Below are 13581 nucleotides of genomic sequence, written 5' to 3'. Positions count from 1 at the left end.
ACCCCTAAGTGTGTGAGCGAAAGGTGTGTGTGTGTGTGTGTTTCCTGTGATGGGCCGCCGACCTGTCCAGGATGTGTTCCTGCCTCTCCGGCGGTGACCACTGCAGGTTAATCGACGGACGGATGGCTGGATCACTAATGGTTGGGGTTTACAGGAATTTTCAGCTAAAGTTAGATCACATTCCGGGTGTTCAGCTGTTAAACTTTACTCTGAGGTTAAGGTCTTTTGGATCCTTGTTCGTGTCTTGGGAAAGAAGCTGTCTCTTAATTGCAGACCTGTGTTGTAATTTGAAAATGCTTAAATTAATTAGCCTATGTAAATGCGTCGTCAGTTAGCTTTGATGCTAATTGCTACATAACCACCAATGGATGTGACCGTTTATACTGACGTTATTCTGTCTAAATGGGTCGTTTCCTTTACATTCATTGAGAAAATCTCATGATCTTGAACATGTTAGGAACAATGTCTCGGTTGTTGTTTCAGTCCTCGATGCTTCGGTGCTGGGTGCCCCAAGTTAGGGTCCAGTGTAGCTCTATGTCTCTTGATTGTTGTTGTGTTGGATTATTATGGTTTGGATTGCAGACCTGTCCTGACACAGCTTGGACCTGTCCTGGGGACTGTCTCTTCCCATGAGACACCTGAGCTAGACGATCCGTTTCCTGACCTTCCCGATGATTAGGGACACAGTGTGGACACTTTTTGAAGCTTGGAGCTCTGAGATTAAGAATAAATGATCTCCTGAAATTCGTTATTTTTAACCAACCGCATCCAACGGAACCGATGGAATCAAAGAAAACTGCAGGTTCTGATGTTTAGTAATGGGCCTGAGATTTGTCAAGTGTTTCGCCACCGTTTTTCAGGTCCAAAGCATCAGAACAGCTGGGGATTCCAGCTGTGTCTGGAGGTAACAACCCATGTGTTGCGATCCCCATTGAGGAGATTCCCGTTACCACGGCAACACCACCCATTGGGTGCGCTTGGCACGTAAATAAAAGGACACATTCAGTAAAAAAAACTCACCGGGTCAGATTCTTACTAACTGCTTCAAATGAAACCCAAAGATGAGTCTGGAGGGTCACCCTGTTTATTTTGGGTTGGGAGCGGTCCGCCACCTCAGGCGCAGCACGGCGACCTTCTCAATCACTGCGCTGGTTCTTTGATCGCACGTGTCCAACAATTCTAAAATCAGCAAGGAAGAGTTTTGGCAGCCGAGGTCGGTCTCATTGTGCTTTGAACAAATGACACCAAATGGCACGAAAACAACTTGCAGGTGAATTTTTCTAACGCGCTCGTTCTCGCCGCCGTCAGACGCCACTGCGACGCCACTGCGACGGCTTTTCCTTCCAGGCTCCACCTGCATCCTGTGAAATTACCAAAAAGCCTCCCGAGACAATGACGTCCTTTTCACTTCTGAAATGCTGATGATGCAGAAAAGGCTTAGAAGGGGCTTTTTAGGCCTCCGAGAGAGACAGAGAGAGAGGGGGGGGGTGTGTGTTGGGGTGAAGAGCGAGGGTAAAGCTCCGGTGCATTGTGACGCCACATTAATTGAATGGGTTCGGGTCCTGAAATCCCTAATTAGGGACAATGGCTGTGACGCCGCCGACGCAGCCGCAGAGAGCTCTTCTGTGAGGTAAGTGGGGAGCTGAAGGACAGTGATGGGAAAGCGCATCACCCTTGTCAAACGCCATCCTCCAAAAGGCTCTAGAGGGCAATGTTCGAGTGTAGGAGCGTGCGCGCACGCACACACACGGACACACACACCTACACAACGAGACAGGGTGGTTGCGAGGTGGCGCTTCTCCCCCTTCTTCTGCCTTCTTCCAGTTTACTGACTGATGTCAGACAGAGGAACTGATATTGGGGGTGGCAGAGCCGAGGATGAGGGATCACGTGAGGGTTCGACCCATGCCAAGGCCCAAACGTTAACACTTTGATGAGGCCGCGAGGTCGGGTCGGCGTGTCAGAGTGCCTCTGTTACTGGACACAAAATGAGATCGATCCACATTCACACACGCCCGTGGAAGCCGGATATAAAGACAGGCCTCGCTCCGATTTCCTTCATCACGATAGATCAAATCACATCGGCGGCGAGAGATTTTGTGACCCTAAAAATAACTGGGAGACATCAGTCGTAATAATCTGAGGCATTTACGCGCTTCTGAGAAAACGGGTTAATTGCAAAAACCGCTTTACGCGTTTCGGTTCATTTATCGGGCCGTCCGCTCACATTTGGTCTATTTCCTATCAGCTTTCTATGATTTTTCTGCTTTTTCACATGCGCAGGTGTAAAGGAGCGCAATAAATCAAATTTAAAGGTCTACATCGGAGAATCGGGGAGAAATCGCGGCGTGCTAATCGCTGTCATCTCACGATGCTGTTTACATGATCACTCGCATAATATGATCGCTCCAGAAATCAGATAACGATCCGATTTTTATGATGAGGTAAAGGCGCCCAATGGTTGGTCAAAGCGGTTCCAAAAACTCATTAAAATAATAAACCTCAGGTTAAACGTTCATCACACCCAGTTGAGATTGGCTCCTTTATTTGTGTTATGGTGGATAGTAAATGTGGACCGAATAATAGGGATCAAACTGCGGCTTAAATAGTTGGGGCACTCTGATGGGTGTCAGAAATAGCTGAAGAAGAAGGTCGTAGATGTTCTCCAGGGCAGCTGTAGAGCTGCAGATGCAGGAACGGATCTATTATCTATCTGTGCACACGAGAGGGAAAGTAAAGAGTGAGGTAATTGGACAACAGCGTCGAGCGCCTGCTGTCGTGGCAGGATTAGCAAACCGCCGGAGAAAAATCAAACACCGGCCGGGCTTGTTTGATTCCCGGCAGACCCTTTCTGTCCGTTTTGCCGGGTCAATCGATACCGTCTCCAATACTGCCGGCTGTCCTCCAGGTGTGGTGTTAAAGGCTGGCTGTAGAACAGCAGCGCTGCGGCTCCAGATGATGTGCGTGAGCATGTGTCACGCCCCGCGCAGCTGGATCTTCTGGGCCCAAGGTGTTTAGTCGAGCCAGGAGTCGGCAGATCCCCCCCCCCCCACCCACCGCTTCCTCCTCCTCCTCCCTCCACCTGCCCTCCTCCGACAAGCCTCATTATGAGAGGGAGAAAGTGCGCAAATACCCTCTCCTCCCCCCAACTCCCGCTGCACCGCGGCTGTGGCGAGGGGGGGGGGAGGTGGAGGGGGAGTCAGGTGCTAAATGTGAACGTGGATTAGTTTCTATGCCAACGGCAGGAGGACGCACTTACGCAGCCAGCCAGGCAGCCATGGTCCCTGCAAGACACTTGTTTTTGTCCCTCTTGTTTTCTCTCCCCGCCTGCCCCCCCCCCCCCCCTCCCGTCTCTGCTATCAGTCGGGGAGATAAGGCTGGGCCCAGCGCCTCGTATTAAACCTTATCTCTCCAGCTGGGGCTAAGGCCTGCTGGATTTGGCTACACAGACGCGCCGGTTCAAGTCAAACATGCCTTGTTTTAATGGCCACCCATTAGCTGCCCCTGTCACTGAGAGGGGCGATGCAGCTAATTTGGTGTACTTTTTTTTTTTTTTTTTAATCAGAGTGAGATGTCACAGGTCTTTTCTTCGATTGCACATAATTAATACCAACTTTCGTCTCCAGATGTTCTCGTTTTAATTGATTTCCGTGACTTTTCCCCTCGTGCTCCTGCGTCGCCTCCCCACCGGAGCCGCATCCACCCGTTCCTTTGTGTGGTCCTGATGCTGGCAGAGGCGAAGGATGGAGGACGGAGAGCGATAGACAGGGAAGAGAGAGACGCTGTGTGTGTGTGTGTGGGGGGGGGGCAGGAATGAGATGGAGATGAGGAAGGCACACGCACATCCCAGGTAGGCAGGGACGCGAGCAGGAAGGGGTTAAGGTGAAAACAATAACAAGGGGAGCGAGAAGCGTGCGTCTGTGTGCAGCTCCCTGGAAGTGTCAGCCTCTCTGTTCATTGACAGTGTCGTGCACCCGCCGCCCCGAGAGCGCCGGCAGCCTCACAAAGACAGACAGCTCGAATTAATCCCACGGGGGGAGTGCGTGACAGTTTGGCAGAGCGGAGAATTGAAAGGGAGGAGGATGCGGAGAATGGGGAAGGCGCGTGCATTTGTCAAATCATAATTAAATGATGAATCACTATACCGTTATTAACGATGGGGCCACGCGAGTCTTCCTGGTTTCCAAAAGGAGATGGAAATGGAGAAATGGATGACCACCAGCACCGGGGCCGTGGAAAAATACAAGTTTTTAGGGGGGGCCCATTCCAATCTGCAAAATAAATGGGAAAATCAACTACGGCGTAGATCACGAGGTAATAAATCCACTTCATAGCATCTTTTTGCTGCTGGAGATGGAAGTTTAGGAGCATCTTTCAGGCAAAACTCCTTTCCAGGTAGCACCAGCAGAGAAATGTAAAAAAATATATAATTTATGCCATTATAGTCATCGTTTAATTAAAACCCCATTGGGAAACAATCATTTACAAAAGGAAGTAACATAATCTAAATATAGGTTTCTGAATAGCACCGGCTTCTATAATAAAAAAGACCTAAAACTTGTGTCGAACTAGATTTTCTGTTCTCTTTTGTGGTAAATGTCACACTTCAAAATACTTTCACCCTTAATGGTCTTAAGGTTGGTAAAAAAAACAAAAACACCTTCATTTCAAGAACTACTGTAATTTGTAATAGCTTTGGTCATTTTCAGCACTGAGCTCCATGTAAGAAAAAGGACCACTGAAGCCACGCAGCCAACATTTTTGAAGCTGGCAATGGTGGATTTATTACATTTTTTAACATCCGTGACCCACGTCTAACATGTTGCTAATGAAAAGTTATACTGAGGACATCTTCTTCCACATAGTGATATATATGGCGTGTACATGTAAACACAGGCAGGAATATAGTTTAATCTTATGCACGAGCATGCTCTCTCCCCTTTTGCTGATGCACAGTCACGCACCTAATATTTAGTGTGTAAAATGGATGGAAACATAACAGATTGTTTGTAGGACGTACAGAAACGGCTCCGAAGCAAATGGGTCACTTTACTCGCCTGATAAACTAACGCATAAAAAAAAAGGCTTGGCATTTATTTAAGCCTTTTATTTATACATTTTCTAATTAGTTTTAATGCATTATTTCTAATTCTCTTCTTTCTGTAGTTCTATTGTTTGATCTATCCCAGAATCTTAAGATCCATAATCAGGAAAAGCTAAACATGTTCTTCAGATATGCAAGAACCTGACATGGCGTTCCACAGGGTTACGTTTAGGCACACTTCTCTTTACATGTTCTACCATTCACAAAATAATAGTCCATATTTGCTAAATCTATTATCTAGTTCTACTGACACATGTGACAGCCAGATCTACCTTCAGTCCTTCAGTTAATGAGCGACAGTCATCACGAAGGCAGTGAATTCAATCTAGAACTGGTCGTTTTCCATTTACAACAGTATCCATGATAAGGATTTAGCTGTAATGTCTTTCAGTGACAAATGACCCTCCCCGATCCAACATTTTCAGATACATAATCATCCGAATTGGCGCATTTCCTCCCACTATCTGACCTATTGTGACATTTGCTTGATTGCTGGTGTATACGTGCTGAATGATGTACAGCCACTTCACTCGTACGCATCCATACCTCGGAAAAAAACACAAACGCTTCCAACTTGTTAATAATTATCTCCGTGGGCCCACCCCTACATGTATCTGATGACAGGGCTTTTTCTATGGCAGTATATGGGTACCTATAACCTGCTAAAGGTCATTCAGCACCTCGATATTCACATTTCTTCGTGTTATCAAGCCCAGGTTTTGATTCAGGTTGTTCCCAAATTATTTCAAGTTGATATCCTTTTATTGTTTCAATCAAATCGGCGCAAACTTTAAGCGAAAAAGGGAAAGTTTGTGCAACACACAGCCGTGCCAGGAAAAGCCACCTATTTGCTGCCGCCAGAAGAGCAGGACTTAAAATACCAGCAGGTTGGCGAGGAAGTCGGAGCAATTAAAGAACCATTAGCAGCACCTTCGTGAAAGGGCCATTAATCAAGATGCAGGGGCGCCGCGCACAATGGCGAGCACAATTTGCATCAAAGAAAATGAAAGACGGATGATTAAATGAAAGATATCTGTATTTGTAAAGAGTCTCTCCGGGCCTGGCTCCACACGGAGCCAGGTTGCATTTACAGAGAGAGAAAAGTACAAAGTGGAGGATGAGTACACTTACGGCTGGGACTCCAACCCATTTCCCAGTAGCATTTATTAAGACGCCAGCACTGACAAACATCTGAAGGCAGAAATAGAAGTTAGCCTCATCTACAGAAAGCAGAGGAGATTATTAATCATTAGTCAATCCCATAACGACACCGTACACAAGCACACATGTGATATATGATAAACTATGGGTAACTACCGTGCCCTTGAGCAAAGAAACCCAAAGAAATCAGTAGATGCAGTTTTAAAGGATAAAAGGAAGCCTCTGCGTCCTCCTCCTGCCACAACAAGCCCGTTACTTCCACCTTTCAACGCAGAATTTGAATACTCTCACTATCGATTTCATTACTCAGCCATATTGTATAAATACTGTCAAAAATGTGGCGGCTGCACATTAATTAGCAGTATTGATAAAACGTCAGGGGCTGTGCTGGTTCAGCAGGCTGCACATTATTAGGGAAAGGTTAAGTGCCCGGCCGACATTTAATTTCCTCCCAACGTCTTTTCCCGACAAGTTGCTTTTCCCTCTCCTTCCTGCCACTTCCTGTTCTCCATTTTCACTGGCTCCTTCTCTCCCCTGTCCTCCGTTCATTCTGCACAAACACTTGTATCATAACTCTTAATATCGCATTTTGTAGAGGGTGAAGCCGAGCTGTAAAAGGTTTTCCACTGGTTCCCCCACAGCCATCACACACACACACGCACGCACACGCACACGCACGCTCGCTGTCATTTAGCAGCGTCCTCTTCAGCAACATGCTTACAAGATGGATGCCCTCTCACACGCATTTATCCGCCGGCGCAGCGGTGCTTTATTATCTAATTTTGACAGCTGGGTCCCTCCCATTGTGGCGCTTTACGGCGGCTGACGTTCCCCTCCAGGGACAGTCTGGGCGAGGCCTCTGCTGAACCCAATCGCAAAGTGCTAAATGCGCGGCGCCGCTCGAATGCTAATTTACTGTAACCAACCAGCAGAAAGACCTTCCGTCATTGCAGCAACCTCGTCGCCACCCCCACCTTCCCCTCCCTCCGTCCATCCTCGCCGCCGCTAAACAACGCCACGGGCACAGCGTGGCTGGAGTGGGTTTTTTTTTTTTTTCTTCCTATAGTCCATAAAAAAACAAAAAAACGGAATCTTCAATGTCTGCCCTGGGTCCAAGGTTTACTGGGGCTGATAAAAATGATGATTTGGAAAGAGCGCCTCTGTGCCCGAGGGGAAGATGACAAAACAAGATTGAAATGTGTGTGGAGCTTGACTGTGATGAGAGATGGCTGTCTGCTCCCTCTGAGGTCTGAGTGGATGAAACATTAAGCCACCTTAGGATAACCGATGGTGGCTTGATGAATGACCGTAGTTAGCAACGTTGCTATTCATCACGCCAAGGAGAGCGATCGCGATTCATCAGCTCCGTCGTTTTTGTATCGCACTTTGCTTCTATTTGTTTTTCACGCCATCGGAGCGGCGATGTCCGTCATTAACGCGTGACGGCCGCGCTCGTCTCGTCCTGAAATGATGGCTGATGGCAAGTGACAGAGCTGTATTTAAGTTTGTCTGGTCGCTTTAATAGAAGCGTTCATCATCGTTAAGACATCTGGAGCTGAAGTATCTTGCGGCATTATACACCGAAATGAGATTTTTAAAAATTCTTTCAGCCCCAAAAAAATCCATGATGGAGAGGGAAATCAGCCGTATTCCTCTGGCAGCGCTCTGCAAATACCAATCCAGTGTTTCCAATAGCCAAGGAGGGAGCTTTCCTCTGGGCATCCGTGACCCATGGCATTGGATATTAAACCTCTGTATTAGATTGGCTCCACTGGGTTAAAAATACGCCAGCGTTTATCCCATCAGTCAAAATAATTTACCAGCCTCGCCTGGGATTGTTTTTAAATTGTGTAAATTTTAATCTGGGCGTGAATGAGGCGAGCCCGCTTTTTTTTTTTTTTGTCTTTATTGGAACGATCGGATATCATCGGGAAGGAAGACGTATTTTTTTCATATCTATGTTTCTGCTCGGTGACAATTCGACATTTGAGGATGAATAAGATGCTTAAGGAACATTACTCCCCCTTTCAACCAAAACAGGGAGTGGGTTTTTTGGGGTGGAGAAGAAGATCTATTTTGGTTTAGACAATGAGAAAAAGGTATAGTTGTGGGCGTCAGTTCTTGGGGACTGGAGGTTCTGTGCTGCCCCCTAAAACTGGATAATCCTCATTTTATGTCCATGGTTTGCCACTGTCATGCAGTGCTTTAGCCATTGAATTGGTAATTTCATTCCAATCCCCCCGAAGGCTCGCCCGGCAGTCCTAGCCGCCCCCACCTCACCTTCCCAATCCTTATATGCAGGCCCCGCGTTTGGTCAAATTGCCTAAACCCTGAGCGATTGTAATTTCTGAAGAGGCTGCTGAGTGGTGCTTTGAGGAAAGGGAAGAAGGAGGAGGAGGAGGCAGGAGCGCTACTGGAAAGAAAAAGAGGCAGTGATGGCGATGACATTGGGCATGCAGGAGCGAGGAGCAGGGCGCGAGCAGGGGTGGGGGTGGAGGATGGATGGCTGGGGAAACGATGTTAAGTGCTCTTGCGGAGGAGTCAAGTCCTCCCTCTAGCTGCTCGCAGCCTCGCTCTCCGTCTGATCCCCCCTTTGAAGCAATTACCCTTTCACCTGGACAAGCTCATCAGAGAATCTCCAGTCACCTCCGCGGCACCTTTACTGCCCCTCAGCTGGAGCTGGACCCCAACCCAGGCTGTAAAAAGTATAGGGAAGATAGGAATTGAAACAATACAAACAGTCTTTATGGGGAAATTCCATGTGAAATTCAATTCAGGACTGTTTTTGTTGCCAGGAAGAACTTCTGATTCAGCCAGAGACACAGTTGTGATGCCAAAATCTGATGCCAAATGTTACATTTACAAATTTACTGCAGTTTGTAAAGTGGCTTTAAACTGTGAAACCTTTTACAGATTGTTAGTTTGTGCAAACACATATGTCATTGTGAGTTCCAATTAGCAGGCCATTAAAGCCCTTCCCACAACCGCATTTGTTCCAGGAACTGTTGAGCAGTTCTCCCGATGTGAAAGGCTCTAACGTGTTATTTTTCAATCACGGTAATGATCTTGTGATCAGCGTCATTTAAGTAAAACCACACATTTAAATCCACGTTTGCCACCCAGCGCCGGGCTGTTGGCAGCCATTTCTGTCTTTGGGCCTATGCCGCTCATGCATATTTATGTTCTACCCTCGACTGAGCATCGCTGCGCCTCGGTAGCCTGCAACCCTCTTTAGAAGGACGTGATCAGAACGGTTCAAACCGGTTTTAGCGTTGGCTAAAACAATTAGCGGCACATTAGTTCTCAGATCCAGAGCAGCGTCGAGGGGCGACACAGTCAGCGCAGCAGCCTTATTTTGCCATGTGATGAGGCTGCATTTGCATGTACGTAAGGGTTTGTGCGCGTGTGTCCCCGGATGCGTGCACCAGTGCATGCCTGTCTGTGTACGATTTGGGCCCACACATTGTCCTGTCAGGGGTCTGTGCAGCTAATCTTTATGCACTCTATGACCTCCTCCCTGCAAACCCTGCTAAATATATTATTCCCCAGGGCCTTTCATTGCTGCTTGGTGTCAGAAATCAATATGTATGAGGCGCGTAGATGGGAATTTCTAATAGATCTCTGCGGCCCTGCGCTGCTCTTCAATATCTGCCTTGGACTATTAGTGCCGGCTCAGTGGCGGTGAAATAACCGAGATAATCTTTTAAGGTACCTTTCTTAAGGTGGAACGGCAGACTTCGCTTTGCATCCTCCTCTACGCAGCCAAAGGTTAAAATTTGATGAATTGTTTAGGAGGGATTTAGCAGGGATTTAATAAATATAACTCAAAACCATATATGGTAATGGTAGGCCTTTAGCCTTAATATGGACCGATAAAGGATTTTAGTTTTAAATAGAAAATAGGAACACACACATACTGTGCTGTGTGTGGAGGTGTGGAGGTCCAAGTGCGTCTGGAGGGATGTGCCTCCCTGCTAATTGCCCATATTCCTAATGCGGTATGATTTGCTGCAGCACTTAGCCGCAACGGCAACGCAGAAACCCAATTGTTTCTGCCTCTGCTCTCCCTCACCTCCATCGCCGACAAGCCCGCCATCTAAAAGGCACACACATGTGCGCGCGCACACACACACACACACACACGCACACACACACACACACACACGCAGCCTCCCGCCTCTCTCACCACTACGTTGAGAAGGAGAAGAGACATCCGGCATCAGCAGGCAGTTAGGGGATTGGCAGGAGAGGTGGAGGGATGAAGAGGGGTGGGTTGGGGGTGGGGGGTGGGGGGGGCTAGGACAGGGGCGGTGGAGGAGTGGTGATGGTTTGCTCAGACAGCGTGAGGTCTCCAGGGAGGGAGAAAGGCTGGAATTATTCTACAGTCACACACACGCGCACACACCGTGCGAGAACCTGTGTGTAATCCTTGGCGCTCGCCCGGCTCGTATATCTGCTGTTACTGAGACACAGGTTATATCTCGCGTCTCCAGGACCGCCGGCTCCAAACCAGAAACCGCCAAACCTGCAATTTTATCCCGTCGGCAGCCCCGGCAGAGGAGAAATAATCACACCAATCACGCAGATTTCCAAAATAATCATGTATAACTGTATATTTAACTTGTAGACCTGTAATAGTGAAATATTGAGACCGGCCTTCCTGAAGTGTCCTCATACTCCCAAATGTTGTAACAGTCGCGGACCCTTTACAGCAATATATGTTTCTGCTTTGTGATTAAATTAATCTGGAAAAAAGATTTTCACTCCACACATTTACATGCAATTTTACTCAACCTGATCTGGCACTTCTATAGTGTAATATCACTATTTTTAAAAACCATTTTTAAAACCAATGGTGAAACTGTAGCTAGCGATAATACTACATCACCACTAGGGGGGTGATAAATGAGCTTTGGCCTCACATTCAGGAAGTTCTCAGTTGTTTGGCGGCTAAGGTGCCCAAATAATTAGTGCGGATTTTTTTTTTTTTTTTACACTTTTAACCAAATGGTTGAAATTTTGTCTGGACCCATTTTTTGATTAATATTGCAAATTATTCAGGTTGGATTATTCTCATCATTTCTCTCTCTGCCATTGCCAAACTGAGCCACCGTAAAATGAGAATAATCGCCCCTCGCTGTCATCTCAATCGCTCCTTGATGCAGGCGTTCTCTAATTTTGGTCAAAGTTTGGCCCTTCAGCCTCGCTACACAGCCTCTCTTCCACACAGCCGCCCACGAACACACGAGGCCCCCCCCTCCCCCCATCTCTCGCTGCTCATCTCGATAATTACCTCCCCCGGTACTGGTACACAGGGATACACCGTGCACGTGCCGCCACCGGGGGCAACACGCCAGGGAGAGCAGACGGCAGCCATTCAGGGGGCAGCGAGGAGGAAAATAGGCGGAGGACTGATGGCGTATGTATGTGTGTGTGTGTGTGAGAGAGTGTGAGTGGTGGGATCTGTTGGGTTAGTGGTAGGGTAAGGGAAAAAATCCAGGGAGGAACTGGCTTCTGACAGACAGGCGTCATGGCAGGCGCACGGTCTCCTAATTACGCAAGGTCTCCCAGCGCCATTAGGAGCTGTCAGTAACATGAGTGAACATAACCAGCCGGAGACCGCCGCAATCCGCCACAAGCTGTGTGCATGCATGTGTGTGCGTGTGGGGGGGAGGTTCTTGTACGCGTACCTACTGAAATCTAAAATGCGCATTTCACTGGCAAAGGTTGGAAATTTTGGTAGGGGACATTTTAGCTGGTCCTCACCATTCCAAAGGATTATTAAGCGGCTGGAAAGATGAGTGAATGCTCCGTGTAAAATATATCACGAAAAATATATATGTCACAGTTTGAATTTTGATGTTTAATGGATTCAATAAAAAAAAAATCTGAAAGTGGGATTCTGGGGGTTTAATGGATTTGGAGATTAAGCCGGCTAGAAAAAGGGTTTTCTAGATTTGCATGAGTGCATGTAGGCCTGCAGACCCCCCAACCCCCCCCCCCCCCCCCCCATCCCTGGCCCGTAGCGGACTGGACAAGGCTCCTGGCTTCTGTCTGATTTTGTCTCGTGGCTCGGATCGAGCGAGGCTGATGAAACTAGCAGCCAGCCAGGCTGGGGAATGATCTCTTTAAATACAAGAATGCATCATGGGATATATTTCTGAAGTCTGTCCCTGCAGCCACTAGAGCCCCTTTCACAGCAAAAGTTGTGTGTGCACAAAGTGTTTGAGGCCATTCCCACTGCCAAAAGACCAGGAATTGTCATCACGTTCGTAATGTCAGGAATGCACCCCGGTAGTAAACACTGGAAAGTAAGGTGGAAGCTAGTGGTAGCTTTTTCGGTCTCAAACAAACAATGCAGACTCAGCGGCGTTCACGCGCCGCTCGAAGGGAGGCGGAGGACTTTTTTGGCTGAGACGGGCAGTTGCAACATCTGAAACCACTCGAAAATGGTCTCAAGTTTCCAGGAATTTAAATCACAGGGTCATTTGACTTGGGAGTGAATGCCGATTACGTACATCCCACAACTCAAAAAAACGGAAATTAGTGGTTGTTAGTGGGTTCTTTTGACTGCTGGGTATGGGTGGAAGTCAGGGAAACGCAGTACCACATTCACATGTGCCGGGAAGAACATGGTAACGGGATAAAATCCACAACCTTCTAACTTGACGCTAGAAAGTTTGACTGAACAAAAACATTATCCAGCAGTTCAGACCACCCGATTTTGGAGAAGAGACACTCTATTCATTGTCTAGAGGGAGATGCGGATGAAAATTAATAATATTTAAAAAAAAAAAAAACAGTAAAAAGCACACTGGGACAGGTGTGTGTGCCATTGTGTTTCCAGGGAAGCAGCTTTTATGCACATTCCCAGTCTTTTGCTTCAGTTTTTCTTCAACTCTAACACTGAAGAAGTTGAAAACCCTTTTCTGAACACAGGCAGTTCTCAGCAGACCTCCAGCTCAGAGCAGCAGCCGGTATTAGAGATCTGCCTTACGTCATACTGTGTTGTCTACCTTCCTGCTCTCTCTCTCTCTGTGCCAGTCCCTCGTGCCTCCAGCCTTCCCCTTTAAAAAGCCACACGGGTGGCTGCGCTCCACTTGACACGTGGGCCCGTATTCTCACCTTAGAGACGGAGGATGGGCATGTCTGCATGCTTTGATGGCTTAATTACTGCTGTGGAAACAGGGGTGGTTTGGGAGAGCAGCGGAGGGAGGGGAGGGGAGGGGAGGGACGGGGGTCCTATGTGTAAGCGTTAGCGGCACTGATAAGCCTGTGGCATCGTTAGGATGGAGTCTAAAATGTCACAGGAGTCC

Source organism: Takifugu rubripes, chromosome 17 (genome assembly GCF_901000725.2).
Source record: "Takifugu rubripes chromosome 17, fTakRub1.2, whole genome shotgun sequence".
NCBI classification, from domain to species: domain Eukaryota; kingdom Metazoa; phylum Chordata; class Actinopteri; order Tetraodontiformes; family Tetraodontidae; genus Takifugu; species Takifugu rubripes.
Note: the sequence above shows the minus strand (reverse complement) of the source record.